We start from the raw sequence: 13,797 nt of genomic DNA on the forward strand, positions 1-13,797 counted from the left end.
CTTAGTTTGTCTTCTATATGTGTGACGTTATCTGATTAATATATGACCATGTAGATCATTGTTGCTACCTCTGTTATATAATTGCAACAAACCTTGTACAAAGTTTCAGAGCAGCAGCCGTGTTAGTCTGTATTCGCAAAAAGAAAAGGAGGACTTGGGGCACCTTAGAGACTAACCAATTTATTTGAGCATAAGCTTTCGTGAGCTACAGCTCACTTCATCAGATGCATAAAAGTGGAAAATGCAGTGAGGATGTTTTTATACACACAGACCTTGAAAAAATGTTCTTTTCCTTGTACAAAGTATGTCAAGTAATATGTCTATTGAAAGGTTATGATTTGATGAATATAATTATGCTATTGGTATCCATGTATCATTTTGGCATCTGAAGTTATGCATATTAACTGTGTACCTGGATTTCAAATGTTTGCTCCTGTGGTAACACTCACAAGGTATTTAGCCTGCACATCTTGAAGGGACTATTCAAGTTAAATGGCTCATCAGGGAACGCTTAACACACAGTGACCATGGGAGACGCCCATTCACACCTGATGAACTGCCATTAACTAGAGTATGGGGAATGGCCTCTACTGTGACTAAGCGAAACAGGCATGGACATGTGACTTGCCCATGTGACTCCAAACCCCATCTTGTTATCTGTAATTTTCCATGAACTAGAACAATGGGTTCCTCTTCACTTGGCAGACGCTATAAAAGGCCCTGGAAACACCTTCATTTTGCCTCTTTCCTGCTCTGATCTCTGGACTAGGAACTTGTACTAATGGAAACAGCAAGGAGTCTGGTGGCACCTTAAAGACTAACAGATTTATTTGAGCATAAGCTTTCTTGAAGAGGTGAGGTTTTTAACCACAAAATCTTATGCTCAAATAAATCTGTTAGTCTTTAAGGTGCCACCGGACTCCTCGTTGTTTTTGTGGATACAGACTAACACAGCTACCCCCTGATACTTGTACTAACGGGAGCATCTAGCCAAGGGACTGAGGACCTTCCCATGATTTGGAAGCAGCTAGAGACTTAACAAGCCAGCAGTTTATTCCATCACTGATACAAGCCTAAACCAAGAACTTTGCCATCGCTGTGTGTATTTGATTCCTTTAACGGATTTTAACTCTCACCTCTTTCTTTCTTTTTATAAATAAACCTTTAGATATTAGATACTAAAGGATTGGCAAAAGCATGATTATTGGTTAAGATCTGAGTTTTATATTGACCTGGGTGTGTGCCTGGTCCTTTGAGATCAGAAGAAACCTTTTTGTTTGATAAAATTGGTTTTAAATAACCACTCATCATTAAGTCTAGTGTCTGGGTGTTGAATCCAGGACTGGAATGCCTAAAGAGGCTGCATTTCTGACTGCTTGTTAGCCAGTGTGGTGAGACAGTTTACTTTTGTTGCTGGTTTGGTATATCTTATGGGAGAATAGCCACTGGTTTTGCGGGGTGTCTGCCCTATTTCTCAGCAGTCTGTCCTGAATTTGGTATTCTCAGTTGTGACCCACTGAGGCACGGTGACAATATGTCATTCCTAATTTTAATTAATTGTGGATTTTTTATTTTTAATGATTGTGTTAGCTGTAAAGTTAATGGTGGAAAATATGAAGCACTGGGAGTCTTTTGTTTAATAAGCTCCTGGTAATCTGGGTTGCTAAGAATAACAGTTTCATTTGCAAAAACATTGGAAGTATTGTCGTGTGCCCAATAACTGTGTGTAGCTGTTGCTTAAAACAAATGTTTGGGTTTGTGACCATACGACTAATAGAATTCCTCGTGATTAGTTCCCACACAATACCACTCCTTTTCGTCCTAGGCCACACGTTCCGCGAGAGATCTCCACTGGTTCGTTACCCTGGGCATGGCACCAGTGTTACATTGTGGTTGGTACCTTCCCAGCTGTCCACAATTCATTACCCCAAACACTTTCCACCTCCAGCTTCACTGATGCCCCTTTTGAGAGCAACGAGCAATCCAGGGGACTGTCCATGTTTGGGCACGGCACTCGCATTTGTTCCTTATAGAGGTCATCTTCCGGGAGCTCGATGCAATGGACAGCTAATTGATCAAATACATCGTTATCTGGATCGACCACCAGGAAAGATCATGTGAATGAAACCCATAAGGATTGTAAAATGTCACAAGTTTTGTTTAAATAACACTTGCCTCTCCAACCGCCTCCCCACCTTACCCCCCAGCCTGCCTCTCCAACCGCCTCCCCACCTTACCCCCCCAGCCTGCCTCTCCAACCGCCTCCCCACCTTACCCCCCCAGCCTGCCTCTCCAACTGCCTCCCCACCTTACCCCCCTCAGCCTGCCTCTCCAACTGCCTCCCCCCCGATTCCCCTCCCGGCCTGCCTCTCCAACCGCCTCACCCCCTTACCTCCCCCAGCCTGCCTCTCCAACCCCCTCACCCCCATACCCCCCCAGCCTGCCTCTCCAACCGCCTCACCCCCTTACCTCCCCCAGCCTGCCTCTCCAACGGCCTCCCCCCCGTACCCCCCCCAGCCTGCCTCTCCAACGGCCTCCCCCCCGTACCCCCCCCAGCCTGCCTCTCCAACCACCTCACCCCCATACCCCCCCCAGCCTGCCTCTCCAACCGCCTCACCCCCGTACCCCCCCCAGCCTGCCTCTCCAACCACCTCACCCCCATACCCCCCCCAGCCTGCCTCTCCAACCGCCTCACCCCCGTACCCCCCCCAGCCTGCCTCTCCAACCGCCTCACTCCCGTACACCCCCGGCCTGCCTCTCCAACCGCCTCACCCCCTTACCTCCCCCAGCCTGCCTCTCCAACCCCCTCACCCCCATACCCCCCCAGCCTGCCTCTCCAACCGCCTCACCCCCTTACCTCCCCCAGCCTGCCTCTCCAACCCCCTCACCCCCATACCCCCCCAGCCTGCCTCTCCAACCGCCTCACCCCCTTACCTCCCCCAGCCTGCCTCTCCAACGGCCTCCCCCCCGTACCCCCCCCAGCCTGCCTCTCCAACGGCCTCCCCCCCGTACCCCCCCCAGCCTGCCTCTCCAACCACCTCACCCCCATACCCCCCCCAGCCTGCCTCTCCAACCGCCTCACCCCCGTACCCCCCCCGCCTGCCTCTCCAACCGCCTCACTCCCGTACACCCCCGGCCTGCCTCTCCAACCGCCTCACCCCCCGTACCCCCCCGGCCTGCCTCTGCAACCGCCTCCCCCCCGTACCCCCCCCCGGCCTGCCTCTCCAACCACCTCACCCCATCCATTCACCTCCCCAGCCTGCCTCTCCAACTGCCTCACCCCCTTACCTCCCCCGGCCTGCCTCTCCAACTGCCTCCCCCCGCCCATTCCCCCTCCAGCCTGCCTCTCCAACCGCCTCCCTCCGCCCATTCCCCTCCCTGCCTGCCTCTCCAACTGCCTCCCCTCTGTACCCCCCCCGGCCTGCCTCTCCAACCGCCTCCCCCCCCGTACCCCCCCCGGCCTGCCTCTCCAACCGCCTCCCTCCGCCCATTCCCCTCCCTGCCTGCCTCTCCAACTGCCTCCCCTCTGTACCCCCCCCGGCCTGCCTCTCCAACCGCCTCCCCCCCCCGTACCCCCCCGGCCTGCCTCTCCGACCACCTCACCCCCTGTACCCCCCTGGCCTGCCTCTCCAACCGCCTCCCTCCACCCATTCCCCTCCCTGCCTGCTTCTCCAACTGCCTCACCCCCGTATGCCCCTGGCCTGCCTCTCCAACCGCCTCCCCCCCCCGTACCCCCCCCGGCCTGCCTCTCCGACCACCTCACCCCCTGTACCCCCCTGGCCTGCCTCTCCAACCGCCTCCCTCCACCCATTCCCCTCCCTGCCTGCTTCTCCAATTGCCTCCCCCCGCCCATTCCCCTCCCGGCCTGGCTCTCCAACCGCCACCCCCCCAATTCCCTTCCCGGCCTGCCTCTCCAACCACCCCACCCCCGTACCCCCCGGCCTGCCTCCCCGACCGCCTCACCCCCCGACCCCCAAATCTGAGGAATTGTCACAGACTGACGTGTCACTGGAGGAGGTTTTGGAATGAATTGAGAAACTGAACAGTAACAAGTCACCGGGCCCAGATGGCATCACCCAAGAGCTCTGAAAGAACTCGAACGTGAAATTGCGGAACTATTAACGATGGTTTGTAACCTGTCCTTTACATCAGCTTCTGCACCCAGTGACTGGGAGATAGCGAATGTGAGGCCAATATTTAAGAAGGGCTCAACAGGTGATCATGGCAATTACAGACCAGTAAGCCTAATGTCAGTACCGGGCAAATCAGCTGAGACAATAGTAAAGAATAAAATTGTCAGACACACAGAAGACCATAAATTGCTGTGCAAAACTCAACATGGTTTCTGTAAAGGGAGATCGTGTCTTACTGATCTATTCGAGCTCTTTGAGGGGTGTCATAAATATAAAGGGAAGGGTAACAACCTTTCTGTATGCAGTAAGATAAAATCCCCCCTGGCCAGAGGTACAGAATCACTTATCTGTAAGGGGTTAATCAGTTTAATTAACCTAGTTGGCACCTGACCAGAAGGAACAATGGGGAAAGAAGATACTTTCAAATGGGGGTGGGGGGGAAGGTTTTGTTTGTGCTCTCTTTGTTTTGTTCCTTCTCGGGACAGAGAGAGAGACCAAGCAGGTAAACCAGCTTCTGAGAAAATCCTGAAATGATACATCTAAATTTTACAAAAATTGTAAGTGATAGCAAGGAAATGTGTTACATTATCTTTTCTTTTAGCTTGTGAATTTTCCCTATGCTAAGAGGTAGTTTTATTCCTGTTTTTTGTAGCTGTGAAGTTGTGTCCAGAGGGGAGTCCTCTGTGTTTTAAATCTTTTATCACCCTGTAAAGTTACCTTCCATCCTGATTTTTCAGGTGTGATTCTTTTACTTTTTTCTTTATTATAAAGTTCTTCTTTTAAGAACCTGATTGACTTTTAGTGTCCTAAAAACCAAAAGGGTTGGTCTGTGCTCACTTTGTTAACCTATTGGTTGGTAGATTTATTCTCAAGCCTCCCCTGGAAAGGGGGTGAAGGGACTTGGAGGGATTTTTTGGGGAAACAGGAACTCCAAGCGGGCTTTTTCCTGAATCTTTGTCTAAATCACTTGGTGGTGGCAGCAATATCATCCAAGGACAAGGAAAGGATTTGTGCCTTGGGGAAGTTTTTAACCTAAGCTGGTACTTATAAGGTTAGGGGTGTTTTCATGTGGGTCCCCACATCTGTACCCCAGAGTTCAGAGTGGGGAGGGAACCCTGAGAAAGGAGTCAATAAACATGTGGACAAGGAGGATCCAGTGGACATAGTGCATTTAGATTTCCAGAAAGCCTTTGACAAGGTCCCTCACCAAAGGCTCTTACGTAAATTAAGTTGTCATGGGATAAGAGGGAAGATCCTTTAATGGATTGAGAACCGGTTAAAAGACAGGGAACAAAGGGTAGGAATAAATGGTAAATTTTCAGAATGGAGAGAGGTAAATAGTGGGGTCCCCCAAGGGTCAGTCCTATTCCACCTATTCACAAATGATCTGGAGAAAGGGGTAAACAGTGAGGTGGCAAAGTTTGCAGATGATACTAAACTGCTCAGGACAGTTAAGACCAAAGCAGACTGTGAAGCACTTCAAAAAGATCTCACAAATCTTGGAGTCATCGTGGATAGTTCTGTGAAGACGTCCATGCAGTGTGCAGCGGCAGTCAAAAAAGCGAACGGGATGTTGCAAGTTGCAGTGGGGGAGGTTTAGATTGGATATTAGGAAAAACTTTTTCACTAAGAGGGTGGTGAAACACTGGAATGCGTTACCTAGGGAGGTGGTAGAATCTCCTTCCTTAGAGGTTTTTAAGGTCAGGCTTGACAAAGCCCTGGCTGGGATGATTTAACTGGGAATTGGTCCTGCTTTGAGCAGGGGGTTGGACTAGATGACCTTCTGGGGTCCCTTCCAACCCTGATATTCTATGATTCTATGATTCTATGATTAAAAAAGGGATCGAGAATAAGACGGAGAATATTTTATTGCCCTTATATAAATCCATTGTACGCCCACATCTTGAATACTGTGTGCAGATGTGGTCCCCTGTGATGAAGCGGGACTGTTCTTAATGTTTCCTCTGAATAGTGTGGGGGTGCCTCAGTTTCCCCTATGCAGTTCTTAAGTATCTAGGTGGTGGGATAAGGGTGTATGATTGTTGCAGAGCCCTAGAGGGCAGGTGTGTCCAGGGGAGTTGTCACGGAGTCCCTGGGTGATGCTCTGGACCTGCTCCCTACGAAGCCAGGCAGGACTCTGGAGAAGTCTCCTTGCTGTGAGCAGCCTGTCTGCAGGACACACAGGTCACCCGGCTTCCACCTTCGTGGGTCTGACCTTGGAGCATTCAGCATCCTCTGCCCCTCCGTGCACTTTCCACAGTGAGTCCGCCCAGGCGAGGTCCTGGAGAAGCCAGAGGGTCCTGCCCCCCAACTCCGCAGTCAGACGTGACTCTCAGCCAGCCAGTAACATAGAAGGTTTGTTAGACAACAGGAACATGGTCTAACACAGAGCTTGTAGGTGCAGAGAACAGGACCCCTCAGCTGCGTCCATTTCGGGGGGCAGTGAGACAGACAACCACGTCTGCCCTTCACTCCATGTCTCCAGCGAGCCCCAAACTGACTCCCACTCCAGCCCCTCCTCCTCTGGGCTTGGTCCCTTTCCCAGGCCAGGAGGTCACCGGATTCCTTTGTTCTCCAACTCTTTAGCTCTCACCTTGCAGGGGGGAAGGGCCCAGGCCATCAGTTGCCAGGAAACAGGGTGTCGGCCATTCTCTGTGTCCAGACCCCTGCACACCCCTGCCCTCTAGGGCTCTGCAACAATCACACACCCCCATCCCACCCCCTAGATACTTAAGAACTGCATAGGGGAAACTGAGGCACCCCCACACTATTCAGATGAAACATTAAGAACAGTCCCACTTCATCACATCCCCTCATCTCAAAAAAGATAGACTGGCATCAGAAAAGGTTCAGAAAAGGGCAACTAAAATGATTACGGGTTTGGAAGGGGTCCCATATGAGGAGAGATTAAAGAGGCCAGGACTTTTCAGCTTGGAAAAGAGGAGACTAAGGGGGGATAGGATCGAGGTCTGTAAAGTCATGAGTGGTGTGGAGAAAGTGAATAAGGAAAAGTTATTTACTTGTTCCCATAATATAAGAACGAGGGGCCACCAAATGAAATAAATGGGCAGCAGGTTTAAAACAAATCAAAGGAAGTTCTTCTTCACACAGCGCAGTCAACCTGTGGAACTCGTTGCCTGAGGAGGTTGTGAAGGCCAAGACTATAACAGGGCTTAAAAGGGAACTGGATAAATTCATACCCAGGATGGGTAAGGAATGGTTTCCCTAGCCTCAGTTGGTCAGAGGGTGGAGATGGATGGCAGGAGAGAGATCACTGATCATTATCTGTTCTGTTCACTCCCTCTGGGGCACCTGGCATGGGCCAGTGTCGGTAGACAGGACACAGGGCTGGATGGACCTTTGGTCTGACCCCGTCTGGCCGTTCTTATGTTCACCCCTGTGGGCTGGGTGGGTGGCACCTTGTGGCGCTGGGGGCCTAGCAGGCAGGTTCAGCATCACAAGGCTCACGGGAGCTGGGCCCAGGCAGGGAAACCATCAGAAACACCTGCCCCCACCGAGCCCTGAGCCCCAGCCTCCACTGGAGCCCCACTGTGCCCCCTCGGCCCCCCAGCAGCCTCCTCCCCGGTGGGCACTCGGGAGCTGCCCTGCAGGAGTAGGCCTGGGGCAGGCAGAGACACACCTGACAGCTGGAGGAGGGGGGCACACCGGGGAAACAGCTGGGGGTGCTGAGAAGTGAGTCCAGGGATGCTGCAGCTGCTCTGGTGAGTCACTGCAGCCCAGCCCAGCACCCCGGGGCATTTTGGTGTAAAAGCCGTTTGGTGCAAACCAAGCACCCAGGGTTCGAGTGAAACAAAGGGTGGGAGCCGCATCTGGGCCGGGGAGCACCAGGCAGGATGCTGGTGGGACACAGTGGGACTATTCTGCACTATTTTGATGGGTCCTGTGTGTGGCTCAGTTTCCCCAGTGGGTGGAAAGGGCGTGGTTGCTCTCAGGGCAGGCTAAGAGACACAGCTGGGGGTGTCACAGAGCTGTCTAGGGTTGGTCCCCGAATCACTGCAGGTTCGAGAAGACGATGGCAAATCCAATTGCCAAGACATTGAAACCTCCCCAGTCTGGCCCCAGAGGCAGATGGATTTCCCCACCGCTCAGCAGGGAGGCTGGGCAATGTTCCCAACTCCAGAACAATGGACTGGGGAGGTGGGGGGGGGGGGGGAAAGCTGGGGGCTGGAAGGAGTCAGGGGCGGGGCCGACCAAGAAGGTCAGGCAGCGAGACAGACAGAGCGTGAAGCGAGGGGGTCACTGCAGCTGGGCTGGGCTGTAACCCTCCGTTCTCTGGCCACCCTAAGGAAACCCTGCACAGTGGCTCCCAGCCTGCAAAACCTGGCCCCCTAAGTGGCCAGCCCAACCCCTCAGCGGGGAGGCGGAGAAGCAGCCGCAGGCCGTAGGGGGCTGAACCCAACTCCCCTTGACGGGCCAGGCCCGCTAGCCGTACCCTGTTACCTGGACCCTCCTGCCGAGCTGGGGGTGCTCAGAGAGGAGCAGTACCGGTGCTCGGCGCTGAGTTCGAGGTGGAATCGCTGCAGAGCTGGAGACATGGACAGGCCACGGCCGCTGGGGGCCAAGGGTCGGGGCTGGCAAGCTGGGGGGGTCACAGGCAGAGCCAGGAGACAAAATGTGAGGTGACCAGCCACACAGGGGAATTGGGGGGCGCTCCCAGGAAGGGCTGGGGCCTGTGGCTGCCTGGCAGGGGGGTGGGCCGGTTTTGGGGGGGTGCCAGGAAGGGCTGGGGCCTGTGGCTGCCCAGGAGGGGGGATGTGTCGGGAAGGGGGTTGGGGGAGTGTCCCAGGAAGGGCTGGGGCCTGTGGCTGCCCGGGAGGGGTGTGTGGCTGGCTGTGGGGGGCTCCCAGGAAGGGCCTGTGGCTTGTCAGGCAAAGGGAGGGGGGAGGCTTTTCAAAACCCGAGCACCAGAGAGGGCAGGGACTGAGCCCAGGGGCAGCCCAGGTGGCCGAATCCAAAAGGCCTAGGGGGCTGTGGCACCGGGGGGGGGGGGCTATAGGTGCCGTAGCACCCCTCCCCCATGAAACTCCTAGTGCAGACCCCTGCCCCTCCCTTCCAGGCCATTCTTGCCTCCTGCCTGACTAGTCCCAGGCCAAGACAACTATCCTGCCCCACCAGCCTGCCCCCCTTCCAGCTTCGAGCCCCCCATCCGCCCCCTGGCTCAGCCCCCCCATCCTCTGCCTGGTTCAGAGCCCCCGCATCCTCTCCCCAGCTCAGTCCCTGCCCCCCATCTTCCATCCCGCTTGGAGCCCCCCACCAAGCCCCCCCAGGCTGAGCACACTCCTCGGCCCCCAGCCCATACCCTGGGGGGGGAATCTGCCTGGGCGGCTCTGGGCCTGCTCCTGGCTGCAGGGGCTCCAGGAGGACCCCGAATGGCCGTGGGCAGTACTGCACCCAGCCGGTCAGCGGCTGGCTGAAGGCCCTGGCCAGTGGGCTCACTGCTGGCCTTAGCCCGGCTGGCTGACATGAGGGGCATCAGGGCTGTTGGGGCTGCAGCTGGCTCCAGCGGCCCCTCTGGTCAGCTCTAGGGACCCATCGCGTCACCAGCCCCCGTCGCCTCCCGCCCCAGGCCCACCACACGCCAGCCGCCCCGTCCCGCAGCCACAGGCTGCTGCCGTGCCGGGCCCAGAACCCAGGTGCCCTGAGTCCTGCCCCTGGCCACTCTCTGAGCCAGGGCCCGTCTTGGATGGGTCTGCGCTGACAGTCCCCAGCTCAGCCCACGCTGGTGCCACGTAAATCCCTGAGCTGTGAGCGTCCCTCGGCCCCGCTTTCAGTGGCGTCCCTTCGGCTCTCACCTTAGCCCGCCCCCGCCCCATTTCCCGCCCTCGCCCCCCCCGTCCTCTGTGGCCCCTTCCTCCCTCTTGCTCCATCCAGTGCAGCAGCCCCTGGCTCCTGAAGCTCCCGTGAGCCTGGTTGGCGCCGGCCCTGCTCAGGCCAGTGGTGGCATCACATCCATGAACGTATCTAGTTCTTTTTTGAACCCTGTTATAGTCTTGGCCTTCACAACGTCCCCTGGCAAAGAGTTCCACAGGCTGACTGTGCGTTGTGTGAAGAAACACTTCCTTGTGTTTGTTTTCAACCTGCTGCCTCTTAGTTTCATTTGGTGGCCCCTGGTTCTTGTGTTATGAGAAGGAGTAAATAACACTTCTTTATTCACTCTCTCCACACCAGTCATGATTTTATAGACCTCAATCATATACTCCCTTAGCCGTCTCTTTTCCAAGCTGAAAAGTCCCAGACTTATTAATCTCTCCTCATACGGCAGCTGTTCCAGACCCCTAATAATTTTTGTTGCCCTTTTCTGAACCTTTTTCCAATTCCAATATATCTTCTTTAAGATGGGGCGACCACATCTGCACACAGTATTCAAGATGTGGGCACCCCATGGATTTATATAGAGGCAACATGATATTTTATGTCCTATTATCTACCCTTTCTTAATGATTCCCAGCATTCTGTTCGCTTTTTTGACTGCCGCTGCATATTGAGTGGGTTTTCAGAGAACTATCCACAATGACTCCAAGACCTCTTTCTTGAATGGTAACAGCAAATTTAGACCCCATCATTTTAGATGTAGAGTTGGGATTACGTTTTCCAATGTGCATTACTTTGCATTGATCAACATTGAATTTCATCTGCCATTTTGTTGCCCAGTTACCCAGTTTTGTGAGATCCTTTTGTAGCTCTTCGCAGTCTGCTTTGGACTTAACTATCTTGAGTAGTTTTGTATCATCTGCAAATTTTGCCACCTCACTGTTTACCCCTTTTTCCAGATCATTTATGAATATGTTGAATAGGACTGGGCCCAGCACAGACCCTTGGGGGACCCCACTATTTACCTCTCTCCATTCTGAGAACTGACCATTTATTCCTACCCTTTGTTTCCTGTCTTTTAACCAGTTACTGATCCCTGAGAGAAGTAGGAGTAGAGTAGACATGCAGTCCAGGGAACAAGAAGGGCATCACCCTGAGAGTGCGGACCCAGGTCTCCTTGGAAGCAGAATGGGTAGTTTGCTGTTCTGTGGTATTGCAAAGAGGGAGGCGGGCCCCAGTGGCAGAAGACGGAATTGAGAGTGGGGTTGTGGAGTTCCCACGTGTGGTTGGCATGGAAAGAATGGCTGAGTTGGTCTGCCAGGAAGTTGCTGGTGCCTGGGAGATGCACGGCACGTGGGATGCTTTGGTATTGGAGGCACCAGTTCCACAGGCAGACAGCTTCCGCACAAAGAGAGGGGGACCAGGCGCCGCCCTGCTTGTTTACATAGATGAGCGGGGTCATGTTGTCTGATAGGACTTGGACATGGTGGGAGTGGAGGAAGTCCAGTAAAGGCTTGGCAGGCCAAACGGACTGCTCACAGTGTGAGGATGTTGATGTGCCCCCATGCTTCTCGCATGGACCAGAGGCCCTGAGCTCTGCAGTCATTGAGGGGGGCATCCCAGCCCATTAAGGATGCGTCTGTGGTGAGGGTGGCAGGAGGTGTGAATGGCCTGAACACTAGGACCATGGAGGGGTTGCGCCACCAGGAGAGGGAGGTCAGTATGTAGAAGGAGAGGACCAGCAGTTTGGTGAGCGAGTCTACCTGTGGATTGTAGACTGTGCGGGGGAGGATGTGAAACTCATAATGGGCATCGCCTACCACAAAGCGGAGGAATTTGCGATGAGCAGGGTGGATGTCTATATGAAAGTATGCATCTTTCATATCAAGAGTTGTGAATCAGGCTCCATGGGGGAAGCAGGGGGTAATAAGAGGGAGAGTGACCACCCGGAAACGAAAGTTGCAGATGAATTTGTTTAACTTTTCTACCCAGCAAGTCTAGTTTCTTGGCATTGCGTGCTGGCGAAGTTGATTTGAAGTGCTGCTGGAGGGCACGTGCAGTGGCAGCATTGATGATCAGAGACTTCAGCGGAGGATGGGTGAACAGAAAATCTGTGCCCTTGGAGGGTACAAAATAGCGGTGTTCCGCTCGCTTTCGCTTGGGGCATAAGAGGCTGGCATGTGCCACACCGTCTGGGCCAGTTGTAAAATAGCCGAATGAATGGGCATGGCTGGGCGGGGGGGATCCCGGAGGTTGAAGAATGTCCAGGAATTGGTCTTGGGGGTCCTGAACATCCTCTGCCGGGAGATTGAAGGCCGTAGCCATGCAATGGAGCAGGGACTGATATTGTGCATGATCATCCGGTGGGGAGAGGGAAACTGGGATAAGGATATCATCTGGTGATGTTGAAGCACCCATAGGCATGGGTGGTTCTGGCAATTTGGGTGGGACTGTTGGTGCTGATGGACCTGGAGCGTCCAGAGGTTCATCCTGGAGGGTGGTCATATGCGCTGGAGATGCGCGGTCTGCGTGATGTCCACCGTGAGGATGGTAAGGGTCCCAGGAGGGCCAATATGGTCACGAATAGGGGGTCACCATGCATAGGTGGTGCCCGTGGGTACCGGAACCAAGGGTCAGCGGCATGACCGTACTCATGGTACTGAGGGTCAGAACTATAGGAGCAATAAGGGGAGAGAGCTGTGTCTGGTTCAGAAGATCAGTCGGACTCCTGCTGCTCCGGGAAAGGGGGAGCCAATGTTGCAAGCGCTACCAGTGATGTCGGAGGACAGTCAACCAGGAGAAGGGACTTGGTCATTGTCAGTGCTGGTGGAGAGGGACAGAGGATGATGGGTTCAGCGGCCGGAGGATGGAGCCTATCACCTGCTGGTGGGCCAGAACGTGGCGGAGCACCAGTGAAGGGTAACGTAAGAGCTGCTGTTGGTGTTTTAGGCAATAAATGGCCTGGAGCGCATGGGACTGGGAGCACCGAGTTCGACAGACCCAGTGGGGTCAATGCTGCCAGGAGTGATAAGGTGGGTCCCAGTGCCGGAATCGGTGGGGCTAGCTGAGAGCGGCAGCGTTTAGAGCGATACTTTGTGCGTGTGTTCTTCGAGGCCAGTGCTGAAGTCAGAGCCAGATCATCAGCTGCTGTGTGCAACTTCCGGCCTGACCGATCTGGCCCGATGGTGTTGAACAGCTTGGGGAGGAAATGCTGCATTTTGAGGAGGTCCCTGTGCCTGTGCTTCTTCTGCATGCAGTGGGGCTTCAGCAGTGCTGGAGGTGCTGCACAGGAGGGCCCAGTGGGGTGCTCACCGTCTCGCCAGCGATTCTCTTGGAGCTGAGTCTTGCTGTGCACATGGCCTCCACCATGAGAAAATTGTGGAGCTGAAGCTGGCAAGCTGCCCGGGCAAATGGAGCAGCGAGAGACCGGGGGCTTCGCCCAGACAGTACAGACAGTGGGTGCGCTCGTCACTCACTGAAAAGGAGCGAGGGCATGAGGTGCAATTCTTAAAGTCGACTTGATGGGGCAGAATCCCCTGGCTGGGGAGAGGAGATAAGCCCCCGAAGGGGAAAGTTCAATGAAGAACCTAACTAACTACGGACGAATGAACGGACAACTAACTAAAACAAGGAAACGAGATTGAGTGAAAGAGGTTGAACGCACTACTCTCAGGTGACTCCGAGCACAGAGGGACAGGGTTCCAACTCTGGCCATGCAGTGGTAAGAGGGAGTTGGAGCAGCGTCAACCCACACAGCCTCTGAAAGCCTCAGCCGCACCACATGGTCAACGCACGACGCAGGTCAACAGACACGACTCTGAACAGTTCCGGC

The sequence above is a fragment of the Lepidochelys kempii genome, chromosome 3, assembly GCF_965140265.1.
Source record: "Lepidochelys kempii isolate rLepKem1 chromosome 3, rLepKem1.hap2, whole genome shotgun sequence".
In the NCBI taxonomy this organism is placed as follows: domain Eukaryota; kingdom Metazoa; phylum Chordata; order Testudines; family Cheloniidae; genus Lepidochelys; species Lepidochelys kempii.